The 17,368-nt window shown below is 44.8% G+C and overlaps 1 protein-coding gene across 2 annotated transcripts in view; it reads right to left on the bottom strand.

Annotated features, from left to right (window-relative positions):
• Positions 1-17,368, bottom strand: part of luzp1 (leucine zipper protein 1) — an 85,644-nt gene that overhangs the window by 21,992 nt on the left and 46,284 nt on the right. Inside the window, exon 1 of one of the 2 annotated variants that reach the window (XM_083791356.1) lies at positions 11,923-11,960. The exons of the other annotated variant lie outside the window; for it this stretch is intronic. The gene's annotated coding sequence lies outside the window, so the exon portion shown is untranslated. Of the gene's footprint in view, positions 1-11,922; positions 11,961-17,368 lie in introns of those variants that run through there. 2 annotated transcript variants of the gene reach the window in all.

Below are 17,368 nucleotides of genomic sequence, written 5' to 3'. Positions count from 1 at the left end.
CCGAACAGAGTCAGACAAACCTGTCCCGTCTGATCCTAGGCCAGGATAGCATTCAGTGAAGCAAAATGCTTTTTAAACAGTCAAATATGTCCATAACAAGCAGAGTGGGCTTGCTGGCTTGAGACATTTTAATAAGTTCAATTCTGTTCTTTATGACAGACCTTGAAGTTGTGCTCTGGGGAAAACCAGGTATTTATCTATCATGCTATACTGATGGGCTCCTGGCCTACGGGCCCCATGGCTCGGCATGGCTTACTTATACTGAGGAAACAAAAGAACCGGAGGAGGACATTTTAACCACTTAAAGGTTTCAGTTGACTTGGGTCCCCCTGGGGCCTATACTTGCCCTCCTTCCCTCTACACCAAAATCACAGAAAAAAGCCAATCTACGCATTGTAACATGAGACGTTATACGAGCTTCAGTTTCGCCCCAGAATAGAGACACTAGGGTTCATGTAGGCTAGTTGATACCTGTTACAATGAAGCTATGCAGTAAGCCTAACTGTTTATACTGTCCTCAGTGAAACAGTTCCAGTTCACACACTACAGAGAGACAATTTTGAGTGTCACTGTTGGTTTTGGAGATCTGAAACTTGACAAATTATTATTCTGTGTCATTTTTCTCTTCCCAAATTACAAGCAGCCTACAATGGTTGCAAATAATGTTCATAAACAAATCATTCAGAATTTCAACACAGGTTGAGTCCTGTCCCTGGTAAGTAATGGCTGTTTCTAAAGTGATTTACAGTCTTTCATAATCGATGCTGGGCCAGGGGGAGAGACATTTCTCGTGTTCAGTCCGTGCCATAATATGGGAACGCTCCCCAACCTGACGCACGTCAGCAGCGGATCCTCGACGCAACAAGCGTTGAACAGTACACCTGGTGACCTTTGGCAGCAGAGAGCTTTTCCTCCTCTGCTCCCAGCTCCCCTCTTTCCTTTTCCCCAGGAAAGAGGAAACGTTGAGTTGTAAACAACACAGGAATGGGCTGGGCATTGGGGGACTCACCTCACACAGCAACACTGAACTCTGACTGTTCAAAGCCGTCAATAGCCTTGAAGTTTAAACTATATGACATGTCGTTTTGGATCAGATCTCAAAGTTCTGAAATCCAAAAAGTTGGATTAAAGGGAGCGTGACATTAAAATAAATGTGTAATTATTCGTATTATTATTTAGGTTTTCTAAGCTCAATTGCACCTGAACTTTTAACATTCAGTAGATTTTGCACCTGAACTTTTAACATTCAGTAGATTTTCTGTGGTGTGGGGTGCAGTGGGGAGTCCACAAATCCCATATATGACATTACAATTTGCCAGCAGATGTCACTGTTGAGGCCTGTTTGCCAAAAGGCTACAGAACACATGCACAGAGAAAATCCCAGACCACAGAAAATCCACTGAATGTAGAAAGTTCAGGTTGTGTTGGTGTAATTGAGGTTATAAAACAAAAGATAAATGAAAATGAACGTCATGAAATCTTTAATTCTTCAAAACGATCTGCAGAGGCAGCGGCCGGGCATCAGTGCGGCCCGCAGCTACAACTTATAAGGTAGGCTACTAAACGAGTGATTCACATTCACTCCACAAATCAACATTCTGGGAGATCTAGAGCTACATATAGTGTCACAGCTGCCATCTAATGAATGAATAGGTGATTGCACATAATAGTTCACAAGAGCGACGCGAGGCAACGATATCAACGCAACGATAAAGGCACGCAATAACCGTGCGAGCATTGAGTGTCTTCTCTCACCCCCAACGCAACTGAAAAAGTCTGTCCTTAAGGTAACGTGACACTGGCGGAGGCCAACTTCCAAGCCAATCAACAAATATGACCCACTTATCACAAAGGTGAGGCCTCATTAGTGACACTGGGGAGTCGGCGGCAGGACTGGAAGTTTGGACTGAGAGAGAAGTGTAAAGAAGAAAATAAGAAAGGGGATGAAGGGGGAAGTTGGAGAAAGTGGCGAGGGTGAGAGCTGAGGTAGTGCACAGAGAAATGGGAGAAGGGCAGGTAATTTGGTACCAATGCCAGTATAGAGTGAAATCACTGATGGTAGTAGAGCAGTGGTTCTCAAACAGTGGTCCTTGAGGGGGTTCCAGGTGGTCCCCAGCTAAAAGATGGATAGTTGTGTGGGCTCGTTGGTAACCAAATGGACCCTTATAGATCTTTAACACTTGAGTGTGAAATTAAACCAGATCATTCTACGCTCTCAAGAGTTAAATTGTTGTTAAACATCTGCATTACTTAAAGAAGTCTACACAATTAAGAGAATGTAGAATAATTGTTATTTTGATCAATGTTTGCCTCTTATCTTATCTCTCCTATGGTATAACAGCAATACAGCATGGAATTGTGAACGAAGACAAAAGTTGGGGTCTGAGAGGCTAAATGTCATCAAATGTGGCTCAAATGCTGAATAAATAATGGGCCTTGATATGAAAAGGGTTGAAAACCACTACAGTAGAGCGTGAAATCAAATACATAATGCACCTCAATGAAGTGTAGCGGGGGGGGGGTCCCCAGGGTGTCCCTCTATTGTACTGTACTGTACTGTAATACCCAAAATCACGTAATGGTTGCTAAAAACTCAGCTTCCCGTCATGCAGCTGTGTAGTGTGAAGCTCAACAGCTCCACTTTGTCACCTGTTGGTTCTCTAAACACGCACGCACGTACGCATACAAAGGGCCTAAACAGACAGACATAGGGACACATTGCTGTTCCTTACTAAAAATAAACCTCAGCTTCCCATGATGCACCTGTTCAGTGTGATGCTCAACAGGGCCACTTTTTCACCTGTTTGTACTCTACATAGACATAGGGACCCTAAACAGACAGACAGACAGACAGATAGACATAGGGAGGGACACACATTTACTCTGCAGGGTTGATCTACAAGCAACCCATCAATATGCTGAAGTGTCCTGCACTGAAACCCACCTCATCATCATCACAGCATGAACTTTAAAATGTGTTTAATATGAAGCACCAAATATTCCACACAGTGAATTTATTTATTATTCCAACTGACACACCTCGATGCTCAGGTTCAAGGAAAGGTGACTTGTTCCAATGACACATATCCCCCCATATCTTACAAGTCTGATCGAACCCTACAAAGCCTCCCGCACACTCAGATCAGCCAACGCAGGGTAGCTGGAAGTACCTTCACTAAAAATGCCGGGACAACGCTCCACACGTCCCAAACTCTTGTCCCTTCTGACTCCAAAACTATGGAATGTACTTCCCATTGCAATCAGAACTGCAGACTCACTGCCAATCTTCCGCCGTAGTCTGAAAACCCAACTCTTCAGACTCCATTAGCCTTAGCACTTACCCTAGCCCCGACGACCTTACAGGCGTATGCAAAGGCTCAACTTATGTAACTTAGCATTTCATGTAGACATAGCACTATATAGTATATGCATTGTTTCATTATATAGCTATTCCACTGTTAGATTCTTAGCTTACGTATCATGATGCATGATGACGTTTTTATGTATATTATGTATTACCATGTTTTTTGTTCTTGCTTACTGTAAATCGCTCTGGATTAAGAGCATATATGCCAAATGCCTAAATTGTAATTGTAAATTGGATATACATGCTCAGTAAGTCACTCAGTCACTCATTCATATTGCTGCAGGGTGACATTATGATAAAAAAAAAGAAAAAGGTGTGGAATTGTAAGAACAGCTTTGAAAGAGAGGTGGAGGGAGTTACAACAGGGAAGGCAGTAGGGAGGGAGAGGGTGGTGGAGGTAGTAGGGAGGGAGAGGGTGGTGGAGGTATTCTGAAGGAAGTAGGGAGGGAGAGGGTGGTGGAGGTATTCTGAAGGAAGTAGGGAGGGAGAGGGTGGTGGAGGTATTCTGAAGGAAGTAGGGAGGGAGAGGGTGGTGGAGGTATTCTGAAGGAAGTAGGGAGGGAGAGGGTGGTGGAGGTATTCTGAAAGAGAGGTGGAGGGAGTCACAACAGGGAAGGAAGTAGGGAGGGAGAGGGTGGTGGAGGTATAGGGAGGGAGAGGGTGGTGGAGGTATTCTGAAATGAAGGAAGTAGGGAGGGAGAGGAGAGGGTGGTGGAGGTATAGGGAGGGAGAGGGTGGTGGAGGTATTCTGAAAGAGAGGTGGAGGGAGTTACAACAGGGAAGGAAGTAGGGAGGGAGAGGGTGGTGGAGGTATAGGGAGGGAGAGGGTGGTGGAGGTATTCTGAAATGAAGGAAGTAGGGAGGGAGAGGAGAGGGTGGTGGAGGTATTCTGAAGGAAGTAGGGAGGGAGAGGGCGTGGTGGAGGTATTCTGAAGGAAATAGGGAGGGAGAGGGCGTGGTGGAGGTATTCTGAAAGAGAGGTGGAGGGAGATACAACAGGGAAGGAAGTAGGGAGGGAGAGGGTGGTGGAGGTATTCTGAAATGCGACCTAATCATTCATCATCCGTTTCATTCCTCAGCTCTTTGCTTTGTCAATTACCAAAAATCTGAAGGGGGCAGTGGGTGGGAAAGGCACATTCCTCATGATGGGTGGACTGGGCAGGGCACTGCCTAGGCAGGGCCAATGCCCAGCCTGTTCCTAGTCGGATCACTGCCTGCTTCTTAAGTTCTCCCTCTCTCGAACAGGGGCTCAATTCCTGCTCCTCCTGCCTCCAACCAGGAGGTATGGCTGGCATGGACAAACACATACCACAAAGCTTCCATCTCATAGGTTTCTGATCCATAATTTGAATAGCATGAACACAGAGAGATTAGGATGCACTGAGGAAGGTGGAAACTGACACTAAGAGGAGGAACAGAAGAGGCTCTGAATCCAGCATCAAGGTCAAAACTGAGGGTTTAGAAGTGAAAGTCAGTAGAAGCAGTCTGATCTTTGCTCTCTCTCCCACAGGCTCCCTTTTCTCTCTCACACACACACACACACACACACACACACACACACACACACACACACACACACACACACACACACACACACACACACACACACACACACACACACACACACACACACACACACACACACACACACACACACACACACACACACACACACACACACACACACACCAAGGTTACAATCATACACCATATCATTAGGGCCCTCATCGCTCTCTTCCTGCCCGCCTGTTGCCTTCAGTACATTCTGTTCTGAACTGAACCCCCTCCCCCTTTCTTTTTTCTTGCACTTGACAGCCAGAAGTTCTTCTACCCCATAAAACCGTAGTTAATATAGGGCCCATGTCCAATGACAATGTCTCAACCAGCCATCTTCATGCCACTGATTCTTGCCAGTTTGCATATGTGAGTCAAAGTCAAAGTCGTACAATTTGTCACACACGTTACCGCATTTGACCCATCACTTGGAGCGGTGAGCCGCAGCCAAGGAGCGGTGAGCTGCAGCCATTTGATTAGTAGATTTGACCCCCCAATCCAACCCTTGATGCTGAGTGCCAAGCAGGGAGACATTGGGTCCCATTTTTACAGTCTTTGGCATGACCCAGCCGGGGATCGAACCCCGACCTCCCAGTTTCAGGGTAGACACTCTAACCACAAGGCCACTGCCTGGTCAACAGTGTGTGTGTGTGTGTGTGTGTGTGTGTGTGTGTGTGTGTGTGTGTGTGTGTGACTGTGTGTGAGTGTGTCTGTGTGTGTGTGAGACTGTGTCTGTGTGTGTGTCTGTGTCTGTGTCTGTGTGTGTGTGTGTGTGTGTGTGTGTGTGTGTGTGTGTGTGTGTGTGTGTGTGTGTGTGTGTGTGTGTGAGCAGGCCATGGGCCTGAAGTGGATGGATGCTGGCAGAGCAGTTGAAGCCACAAGATGGTGGAGACCTGATGCTTTGCCTGAATTTCTTTCCCTCTTTTTTTCCAAGAAAGAGAAAACCGGCATCCCATAATGTTCGGTTTGTCGTTTCCTGTGCTGTCATGTCACTTTTTTCTCCTGTTTCATTTGCCCCTTTTCGTCTCCTGGAAAGAAAATGAGAAAGGAACGACAAGAGGCACAGTGTGGTATTTCCGCAGGGAAATGACCTGAACTGAGGGCCCATCGCCTCTTAAATGACAACTCCAATGAAACAGTGTGGAAATACCTAGTCCTCTCTGCTTCCCTCCATATGATGTTAGGGACGAATGACTGCTTACAGCATCAACAATGAAATGTGGTGAAATAGTGGGCAAACAAGACGTCGCCTTCATTCAGAAAATAGATTTGTTCATGTGAGGCGACATGAGAGTTCACCGCCAAAGGCTGCACAGGGACAACAGTGAGATGGATGGATGGATGGATGGATGCTGTCTGCTGATCACTCAATGACCCAGTATTCCAGATAATCTTCCAAATATGTATTTTTCTTTCCAAAAACAGATTATAGTCCACTTGCCAGAATGTGAACCCAGGCATGTTGAGTACATCAAAGTTTTATGTTAGAAATGTTGTGTGGGTCCCCAGCATGTAGAAACTGTGAAATACTAACTTGCATATGTTGAGCAATTTTCATAATTGGCATAATATGTGACCATACCATTAACAACCTATATGGGCAAAAATAACACATACCAGGTCCGACAGTGTTCGGAAAAGTGTTCCAAATGTGATGTAACCGATTCCAGTTCGTCAATGTCGGATCCCTTCGGTTCCGGATCTCAACTCTACTTCTTCAGCGTCGTCATTGGTCCCGTCTACTCAGATGACGAGGTATTAGTCGCCCTCTGGGACAAGGAATCCGAGATAACGGCATTTGAAAGGAACAGAAACAGTGCGTGTGGATGCGCGCAGCGATCAAGATGGACAATTTCTTTCTTTTTCTGTTTACATCATCACCTATAGCAACCCAGTGCTAATGTAAGTAGCATGCATTACTACTTAATCTAATCATAACCACTATAAAGGACCAAAAGACATCTATGATCTATGCCAAAAAACTACACCAATACCGGCAAATGTGTTAAGACCTGGAGGTGTGGCCAATGCTATTTGGCTGTTTTGAGTGGCCAAATAGCATTGGCCATGCCTCCGACCTGGTCCTTAAGACACGCAAAATAGGTCCCTGAGATCTTGATTACAAAGTTAATTGACACATCAGGCTTCTTGCTCCTCTGTTTTTTATCCATCCTAGAGGCCTGGCTGCAGTTGCTAAACACACAAAGGGAAGCCTTTCAGCCTCCATCTTGGTTTTCATTTCCACTCTTTTGGAAACAGTCTGAATACATTCAGGTTTTTACTAAGGAAACAAGCTGCTAGTCTTTTTAGTCTCAGCAGCATGCCATATTCAGGGCGAGATGCAAACCCCACACCAGAAAGAGGAGAGAGGGAGAGAGTATAATGAAAGTAGGGTAGTCTATAGAGTAGTACATTTTCTATTCTACTCTGAAGATTACGAGAACAAATCTATGATTGTGCCAAGGTCTATGTTTGGGTTGGTTTAATCTCCTTATAGGGTCTGGGCAAGTGAAGTAAAGTTTGATGTTTAGGTTTATAATCAGCTTTTGAAAATTAAGTGGCGGATACTTACAGTATGTTGAACCACTTTACCATGTAAACTGCGAAAAATACTGAAAAATAGGGAAAATACTGGTATTGAACTCTCTCTCAGATAGACACACAGACGGACAGATGGACTGTGAGGTTGCCCCTGAATGGATCGAGAGAGCATGATGGGATATAATGAGTGACAGAGAGCGTTTAAAGTGGTGGCCCGCAGATTGCAACTGACGTAACAATGTTGGCGTTAACACAGAGATTAATTAAAAAAATTATATCTTTTTAATGCATCGACCGAGATAGTGTACAACTAGGATACGAGCATGAACTCCTGTCAAATGTCAACATTTAGAAGGGCAATGTGGGACGGACCCTCCCCTGCTCATGCCAACAATTTATGTTGATATTTTTTCCAGCAGTGTATTTCTATTCCAGTTGAAAAGCTGCTATTCTAGTAACCACTCAGCCTACTGAGCCTAGTAACCCAGGGACTTTTCTGGGTCTGTCCTATGAAGTGTGTCTAAAGCTAGATTCCTTGAACTGGTGCCTAAAAGTAGTCCCCTGCCTCTGGAAGGCAGAATGATGACACCCACAGAGAAGATGGAAATTCATTGGGATTCAAAGGAGCCATGCAACCAAGAGATGAAAGTTACGATAGGTGATGAGAAGGAAGGACGGACGGCAGGGCTCGAGATTAACGGCGTCCCGACGTCCCGGGGACGGTAAAATATCTATTTGGGACTTAAATGTATCTCATTTGGGACGGTTTCGGGACGAGAGGAGTTTTTACACTGAAAATGCGCATTTCGTGTGCAGCGATGAGCAGCATGAGACCAGCAGCGCTGCCGTCAGTCAGACAGTTGACAACAACGAACACACACACCATCATTCACCCAAAGGAATTCTAGGAATTATATTGCTTTTGCCCCGTGGATGGGACATTTAGATTTAAAGATTTAGATTTAGATTGGTTGGAAGCATGGATTAAACCATGGTTGTGTGCTACAGAAAGGTTCCATAGGGACATGGAGCTACACTACACCAACGTTTAACGTTAGCTTCCATGCTAGGCTTGCTAGCTGGCATAGAAATTAAATAATATGTTGGTATATATCCTCTGAAGCAACAGATGTTTTCTAATGCTCAGATTGTTCTGGAAATGCTGCCCCAACACTGGAATGCACACCCCAAAACGCTCTCATTCCACAGTTTTTATTGTTGATTTATTGATTCCTTCGTCTTAGTATTCCCCCTAATAAAGTTGTTTTTATTTGTTTTCTCATGCCACCCATCATGTAATAGACATTTGAGTATTCATAGACTACCTGCATTGGTAGTCTGTTGGTCTTGATCAAGTAGCCTACACCAACGTTTTATAAGCTACTGTAGTCACTATTCATTGATTCACTGGTACACCAAAATAACAATCCATTTGAAAATAAATATCACTGTTCTCAGGTCGAATATTGATATGCGATTAAAATGTGATTAATTTAGATTAATTAATTACAAAGCCTCTGATTAATTCGATTAACATTTTTAACCAAGCCCTATTTTTCATCTGGGAGCATTTTGACTGAAAAGAAACATGACCCAAAACAAATAATGTACTGCATGTATTCAATACATGCAGTACATTATTTGTTTGGCTTAATTGTATTTCTATTACAATAGGAATACAGTTATTCATTTCACAATTTGAGTGGTGCTTTTTTTGTATTTTCCCGGGACGGTATACATTTACTTCGGGACGGTTCAAATTGTATTTTGGGACGGTTCCGGGACGGTGGTGAAAAAAGTTAGTCTGGAGCCCTGACGGACGGACGGACGGACGGACGGAAGAAATAAAGTATAAGAAATAACATTTCTTTTCCCTTTCTACATTTACGACCAGATTGAGGACATGACTTTCAACAAGCTGAACGCAACGCAAAAGCCCTCTGAGCCGCATGGCTCTGCTCTGGCCCTGTTGAGGCCTGATCCTGGCAGCACAACAACAAAGTGAACAAACTATTAGAGCATGTTCTTCATCAAAAAACACTACTATACATGCAGGATGGAGCACGCACACACGCACGCACGCACGCACCCACCCACCGACCCACCCACGCACGCACACACGCACGCACGCACCCACCCACCCACGCACGCACGCACGCAAGCACAGTTGCTATACGGGCCGGGAAGCAGAGCAGGTCTAAAAGAAAAACGCAAAATATATTAGATGTTCTATTAAAAACAGCAGCATTCAAAAATACTAGCCTGTCAGTTGCCTGCTAGTCTCCAGGCCATGGGGAGAGGAAGGAGTCACAGAGATCTGGGGAGACTCAACACATGACAGCTACAGGCAGAAATCAGATCACAGGGCTGAACTAGCCCATAACATCACAAGCAATGCATCGCTTCTATGTTCAGCACTCGTACTAGATCGATACAACAGATCCGGTGCATTATCCAGTGACTATACGGGCAAATACTGTAACACAGCTGGTGTGCAATTGAGGGGGGGGGGGGGGGGAGGCGAACTTGGAGGCATAATTGTGAAACTGCCATTCGATTAAATTCCTCCTCCCAGTGGGTGAGCGTCCGTGGACATGTCACTCTTAGATTTATGCCTTTGTTCTGTGGGTACAGACAGTGAGGCAACAATGACCATCTTTACCACCCTGCGACCTCTCAGTCAAAACTTAAATATTTGTCCTTCTCTAGAATTGCTACTGCGAGGTTAGGTTAAACATGATAGATGTGTGTGTGTGTGTGTGTGTGTGTGTGTGTCTGTGTGTGTCTGTGTGTGTGTCTGTGTGCGTGCGTGCGTGACAACATGCGGCAGCCTACAAATGTGGTTCCATCCCTGTTTGTTTGCTTGTTTGTTTTTGTTGTGAACATAGATGTATGTCCAGCACAGGGCATAGAGGCCAACACTCCCTGCATTGAGTTTCCTTGAAATATTACCAGACTCTAATCGGCATTTATCTTCTGAGTTAATGGTGTACACTCTCGCAAAGGATAAATTAACACTTAATTAATTTTATTGGGTATGTTATGCAAACACAAGCACACTCCACCACAGACATTTGGTGAAATGAAAATCAACATATACTGGTGTTTTAAACTGAAAGCAAACAAAGCTAAGCGTATACTGCAGAGGGTCTTCTACCTCCCAGCCAGTGTAAAATACCCGGTAAGCTGGGGCCTCGAGTGGCTTATTGCTTTTCTAAAACGGTTACAAACATATAGCAATATTAACCTAATAAAACTATTAAATTCACAAAAGTAGCTACGCTTTGCGCCACCAGAGCGAGCGAGCCAGAGCCACAACATTTCCTTGTTTTGCTCTGCAAGTAGCCTATGTGACGGGAGAATAGCGCTTGATGTATTTACGGGGCTGCCTGGAGCCACACATTTACAGTCATATGAGCCGGCCAGCCGGGCGGTGCTTAGACGCCCGCACGGCATGTGTTTGTAAAGCAATCAAGAGCTCCCCTTCCCCAGTTCAGCTACAAGGCTGCAGGATGATACAAAGTGATTGAAGGAGTGGGTTATCGGTGAAATTTACACCGGTCACGTGACGGTAACCAGCCAATCAGAATGAAGTATTGGGACTACCCGTTTTAGAAATGGTATTTTCACTAGGCGTCATATCTGTTTGGATGAGCAGAAAATGCCATATTACCCCACACCGAAGCAACCTAATCCATAAAACAAGACACTTGTATATGTAAGGAATTGGTTTTGATGTGGCAATGGAAGTTACAGGACATCAGGATTGTGGGAAGAAAGTGGATTGGGCTAAGAGTCAGTGTCAGACTCAGAGTGGTAGTAATTCATAGCTCATCAGGAGGATATGTGGCTGAGAGTGGGAGAAAAAGTGCTTCTCGGAGCACAGGTCTATTGGGCTAGCAATGTTTTGAAATTCGCCAATCAGGATAGTATAGTGCTAATATAACAGGACAATGTGAAAAGGGTGGCATGTGTTCCTCAGCCTAGTGGGAATGTGTGTGCAATGTTTCATGGCAATCGGAAGCTGCATTTATGATTTGAGGCGGAGGAGTAATGTAAAGACAATTATCTAGCAATAATCGGCCCCATGGTGGCACGTGGTGGCCGAAATGAAAGATTCTGGGCACAGGCCACTCCTCTGGCATCCAGGGAGTGTGTGTGCACAGTTTCACTGTGATCAGACCAACGGTGCTGGAGATCAGCTGTTCACAAATGGACACACATGCACACGGACAGACGGACAGGGTGCAAAAGCCATGCCTTCGGTGACAACATATGAACTTAAACTTGAGAGGGAGCTCTTACTGAGGATGTGGTGTCTACGAATGGGGCAGGAAACTATTATTTGTGTCCGCCAGCCACAATGACTGGTGCATTCTTAAATTCAACTGCCACTTTCCCTACTTTACCAACAAAACAATGGCTGATGTCCTGCCAAAGTGGCTGATAGACGGGCTTACCATATACAGCCACATTTTTGTCTCCACCAGGCCGAAGGCATGGGGAGAGAGTATGTTTTGCACTCCGTCCGTCCGTCCTTCCGTCTGTGAACAGCTAATCTCCGTTAACGTTAACCATTAACCCGGTCGATGCCAAAGTTTGCACACAAACTCCCTGGATGACAACAATTTCCAGACCGGCCTGTTATTATAGCACCACCAGGAGGCCGCTTTGTGCAAAAAAGTTTTTGGTAGTACACCTACAGATTTTGTCGCAAATTGGTACACAGTCTCTTTAGAGCCTTTCAACGAAACGGGTCTTTCAGATTTCTCAGACTCCATCCTAATTGGCTAAAGCCCATCACACACCGTCTGCGAACGCTGCACGTCAAAACAGTCACCTCCGTTATTTTCAATGAAACTATCCCACACCGGTGGTGTCCGGCACGCGTTCACGCCTCGCGCTCCGATACGCCACTGTTCTACTTTCCAGGCGTTGCCGCGCGGCAACGCCTGTGCCGCGTCGCTGCGCACCCGGTGTGTGTTGGGCTTGAGATTGGCTTCCAAAGTTTGCAGGAGTGCTCAGTCAAGGTAAAACCTTTGCCTGGAATTTTTCACATCTGCGCCACCAGGAGGCCGATATATGTACATTTTCTATTATTACTCCTTCAGATTTTATACAAATTTCACGCAAATCGGTACACATGCTCTCCATAGTCATGTGATCAAGACGCCCGCTTTGTACCCGTTTTGTACAAATTGCCACAACTACTCAATGCAGCGTCCGATTGCGGTGAAACTGTGCATGCATATTCCCACTAGGCTGAAGAAGAAATGCCACTTGACAGTTTTCAAATCAGCCTCATGGTGGCGCTACAACAGGCCAAGCCGCGTCACACACACACACACACACAATGATTATATTACTCCTAAACATTTTGCCAAACACCACACACACTTTTTCTAGTTTGAGATAATTTCCCACCTGTGTGTGTGTGTGTGTGTGTGTGTGTGTGTGTGTGTGTGTGTGTGCGCGTGTGCGCATGCGCGTGTGCGTGTGCGTGCGTGCGTGCGTGTGTGTGTGTGTGTTTTGTCTGTGCGCGCGTGCTACGGTTTCACTATCTGGTGCATGGTGTGAAACCGTGGGAAGCCCCCATTGTGGAAGCCCAGGGAAGCAAAGGCAGAAGTCATTGTTATTTTGTTAGTCAGATCTAACAAGGCTGTGACAGCACCCCTCCCACACGAAGCACCAGCCACACTGTGACATCATTAATATGAGCTGCAAGCAGCCTTGGGGCAGCCAGAGAGAGAACAGGCCTTTTTTTAAATACACAACAGGTCCTCTGTTTGGAACAAAACCCCTCTACAGCAGAGGAAGTAGTGTAGCCTACAACGTACCCATACCTTTCATCAGGTTTTTGCTATATGAATGACCGAATAATAGGAGAAAAGGTGTACATGTCCATACACTTGAGAGAGAAATGATGGCCAATACATTTTGGCGGATGACGTGCAACAAAGGTCACAAGCCGTTCCTTTTGAAGTTGTCCTTTAAACATGACACTCAACTCCTCCTGCCTCTTCACTCATTGTAATTCACATTGAATAGGAACATCAGTTAAAAAAGGCAACCTTATTAAGATGACAGGAACTTTCTCTCGTAAATCCAACTGGAGAGCGACATACTTTTTTTATACTGTTTTTGGCCACAGCCCATTAACAGACAGTGTAGTCAGGACAAACACTATTTAAAACCTCTTCATACAGCTGTTCAAACATTCTCAGGTATCAGCAGATGTCAGCTAGAACACTTTTATGACCCAATGATGAGTGGAGATATGCTGTGTGTACGTGTGGGTATCTATTATAGCTCTGACCTGCTTATGGAGGAATGTGTGTGTGCCACCAATTCACACCGATAAGCGAACATGACGACACGATGGCTCTCATCACTTGGGAACCATGAAGGACAACTATCAACAGCTGATAACCCTGTTAACTGTCCTTGTGTGTGTGTGTGTGTGTGTGTGTGTGTGTGTGTGTGTGTGTGTGTGTGTGTGTGTGTGTGTGTGTGTGTGTGTGTGTGTGTGTGTGTGTGTGTGTGTGTGTGTGTGTGTGTGTGCAAGCTTGTTGGGTGAATATGCCCATGCAACTGTCAGACAGAGTGAGAGACAGAGGGAGAGTGGCAAAGAGAGATGACAATGCTAGTAACTCCACCTTGGCAACTCACTGTTTACTTTGGCCAACTGTAGGCAGGATGTTGACTGGTGAACACGACTCACAAGTCACATCAGTAAAGAACTAAAGATATGCGGAATTCTTCTTTTACCCTTTAGTCTTTGCTTGTCTTACTTGTGAAGTTATTTATTTATGCCCACTAGCTGGATAAAACATCTACATGTATATGTATGTAACTATGTATCTATATATATATATATAATCTGCATTAAAGGTCGACTTCACCACTTTTCATAGTGAATAATATTGGTCCTCACTAATGTTCATTATAAAATAGCACAATCTTTTTCTACTCTCTTTCTACGCACACCCCTCTCTAATGGGAGGGCTGTGCGAAGTTCAGAAACCCGTCTTCCAGTGACATCATCGATGGGGAATCCAAGCTAATGGAATACTGCAGGCTTTCTATTCCTGAAATTTACAATTCTATAATGGAAGCCATCGTTCTGGCAAGAATATATTAGATACTTGATTTTTTGATGATGATGTCACTGAAAAACGGGTTTCTTAACTATCTCTACCGCTAGCTGTTAGCATAAACCCCAGCTCCAGGGGCCAGCATACACGTTCACTTTAAGAAGTCGGAGTTTGCCCCAACCATATTTCCAATCCCATAGTATATATACGGACTTGGCATATGACGCCACCTAGCGTCGATGTACGTATATACAGAATACAGACTTGGGGGGAAAAAGAGTTAACTGCCCACAGCCCTCCTATGAGACAGACCGATTAGATTCTTTTTTTGCTATTTTATCATTGGTGAGGACCAATTATAATGAAGATAGGTTGAAAAATGGTGAAAAGAAGAAAAACAACAAAAAAAGTGTTGTAACCTGCCGCTTTTTCCTACTTTCTAATTCTTTGTTTGGCCCGAAAAATTCTGTATGTTGTACGTTTTCATTTCCTGGGCCGTTCGTTGTTCTGAAAGGGGGAGGGACTGCGACGCTCTATTATCCTCTGTTCTTACTCATCCTGCCACACTAATAGCCAGCGCAACACCCCGTCCTTTGTCCGCCTTCTCCTACCAAACCACACCGTTTGCACACATCTCACCATGCACAACGCCAACAGCATGCCTGTCCAGACAACACGCACTACTTTGCATCCAGCAACAGTACAGTACAGTACAGTACGGTAGTACAGTACAGAGGAGTACAGTACAGAGGAGTACAGTACAGTGGAGTACAGATGAGTACAGTATAGTGGAGTACAGATGAGTACAGTACAGTGGAGGACAGTACAGTACAGTACAGTGGAGTACAGTACAGTACAGTGGAGTACAGATGAGTACAGTATAGTGGAGTACAGATGAGTACAGATGAGTACAGTACAGTGGAGGACAGTACAGTACAGTGGAGTACAGTACAGTACAGTGGAGTACAGAGGAGTACAGTACAGTGGAGTACAGATGAGTACAGATGAGTACAGTACAGTACAGTACAGTACAGTGGAGTAGAGGACAGTGCAAAGGACTACAGTAGTCCCGCTAGGTTGCCACATCTACGACATACAAGCAATTTGGTATATAGAAACATTGCCACTTGCCATGCTTGCTTTTAGATGGAAATAAAAAAAATAAAAAAAAGCAAAACAAACAATAGGGCCACTCAGCCAGGTTGCCAAGTTTGCCCTTTCCAACCAACTGGATATATGAAAACATCATGGGTTGCCATGTTTGCTTTTCCAAGTTAACCCCCCCCCCAAAATACAGTATCGACTATGACCCTCCCGCTATCGTCTTCTTCCCATTTGCGGCGCGTGGTGCTAGGATGAGCGGGCCGAAGGCCCCCGAAATTCTAGTTCTCTCTTATCCACCCCTCACCCAGTAGCTGACTGAGGCAACGGGAGCCGATCAGTCAAGTTCTCCACACAGCAGTGATTCTCAACCTTTTTCATTTCAAGGACGTCCAGTTTGATATGCAAGTACTGTACTCTTTCCGTGCCGATGACGCCTTTCACAACTTATTTTAAAGTGTCAATCTGTACCGTTGACGACTTTCATGACTTTTTGGCTACAGGCGACCTGTGATTATACTATAACCATAGGCGGGTGTTATTTTCGTAGGAGACGAGTTCATTCTGCGAAGGGGGGCGATCCAAAAATTCCCCCTCCAGTCACTCCTGTTATAACCACGATCTTTAGCAGCGTTTTTCTCTGAATCTTTTCTCCATCCGTGTCAGGATTGGCAATTAGGCAATATTTGGACCTCAATGAAAAGTCTTCGATGCCCTGCGGTTATCATATTAGCACTTCTAGCAGCACTGAAGGAGCACCAGAGTGGCTTCAAGATGGCGGATCGGGTTTCTGAGTGAGCGCTCGCGTTTCCATGGTGTCGAGTGCAGAGGTTGCTGGGCACGGAAAGAGTTTTAAGTACAATGTTGAGATTTTTGTACTTTCCAATACTTTTACTTCTACTCCACTACATTTCAGAGGCAAATATTGTACTTTTACTCCACTATAATTACCGTATTTGAAAACTAAGTTACTTTGATTATTATTACAAAACATACATTAAACACTTATCCCTATATACTGTACATTTGGGTCATTTGAAAATAGCCGATCTACAAGTTCACAATGCGTCGCAATACAACGCATTGGAGCTTGTAGATCTGCTATTTGTTATTAGATTATTATACATTTGAAAACTTGAAATGCGACATTCTGCATAATTAGTACTTTGGTACTTCAAGTACATTTTGAATTCCAGACTTTTACTTGTAACAGAGCATTTCTATCATCATTTCTAACATGAAACTTTAGGGTACTCAAAATGTTGTATTATTAAGTGTGCCGGAGAGCAACCTACACACACTCCACTCAGAGAGACATTTAAAAGCCTCTGTTGATACACAGCGTTTATCCCTCTCGCACATCACACACAAACGCAGCGAGAGCTTGCTTGGCAGATCCATGACAGCTTAATGCCTTGGCATCAGGTGCCCTCTGCGGCTGCACACCTTCAGTGGCTGTCTCAGGAGAGGTCCAGAGAGAGAGACTTGAACAGGGTGGATGCGCAATATGCATTGTGAGTCATACTCATAATAGAGCAGAGCAAGTGGTTCTTGCCCCCAAGCTTTCGGTCTACTGACCTTCTTCGCAAGACTTGATACCTAAACAAATCACACCCGTGTGAAGGGAGGGGCGCTTTTAAATTCTGCCTCAAATTCGAGCGTGGGGTTTGCTGTACGTTCACGTCGGCATGGCATGTATGATGCAAACGCA

The sequence above is a fragment of the Protomyctophum parallelum genome (genome assembly GCF_964188405.1).
Source record: "Protomyctophum parallelum genome assembly, chromosome: 20".
In the NCBI taxonomy this organism is placed as follows: Eukaryota; Metazoa; Chordata; class Actinopteri; order Myctophiformes; family Myctophidae; genus Protomyctophum; species Protomyctophum parallelum.
The sequence above is the reverse complement of the archived record's forward strand: the minus strand, read 5'-3'. Positions and strand labels throughout refer to the sequence as shown.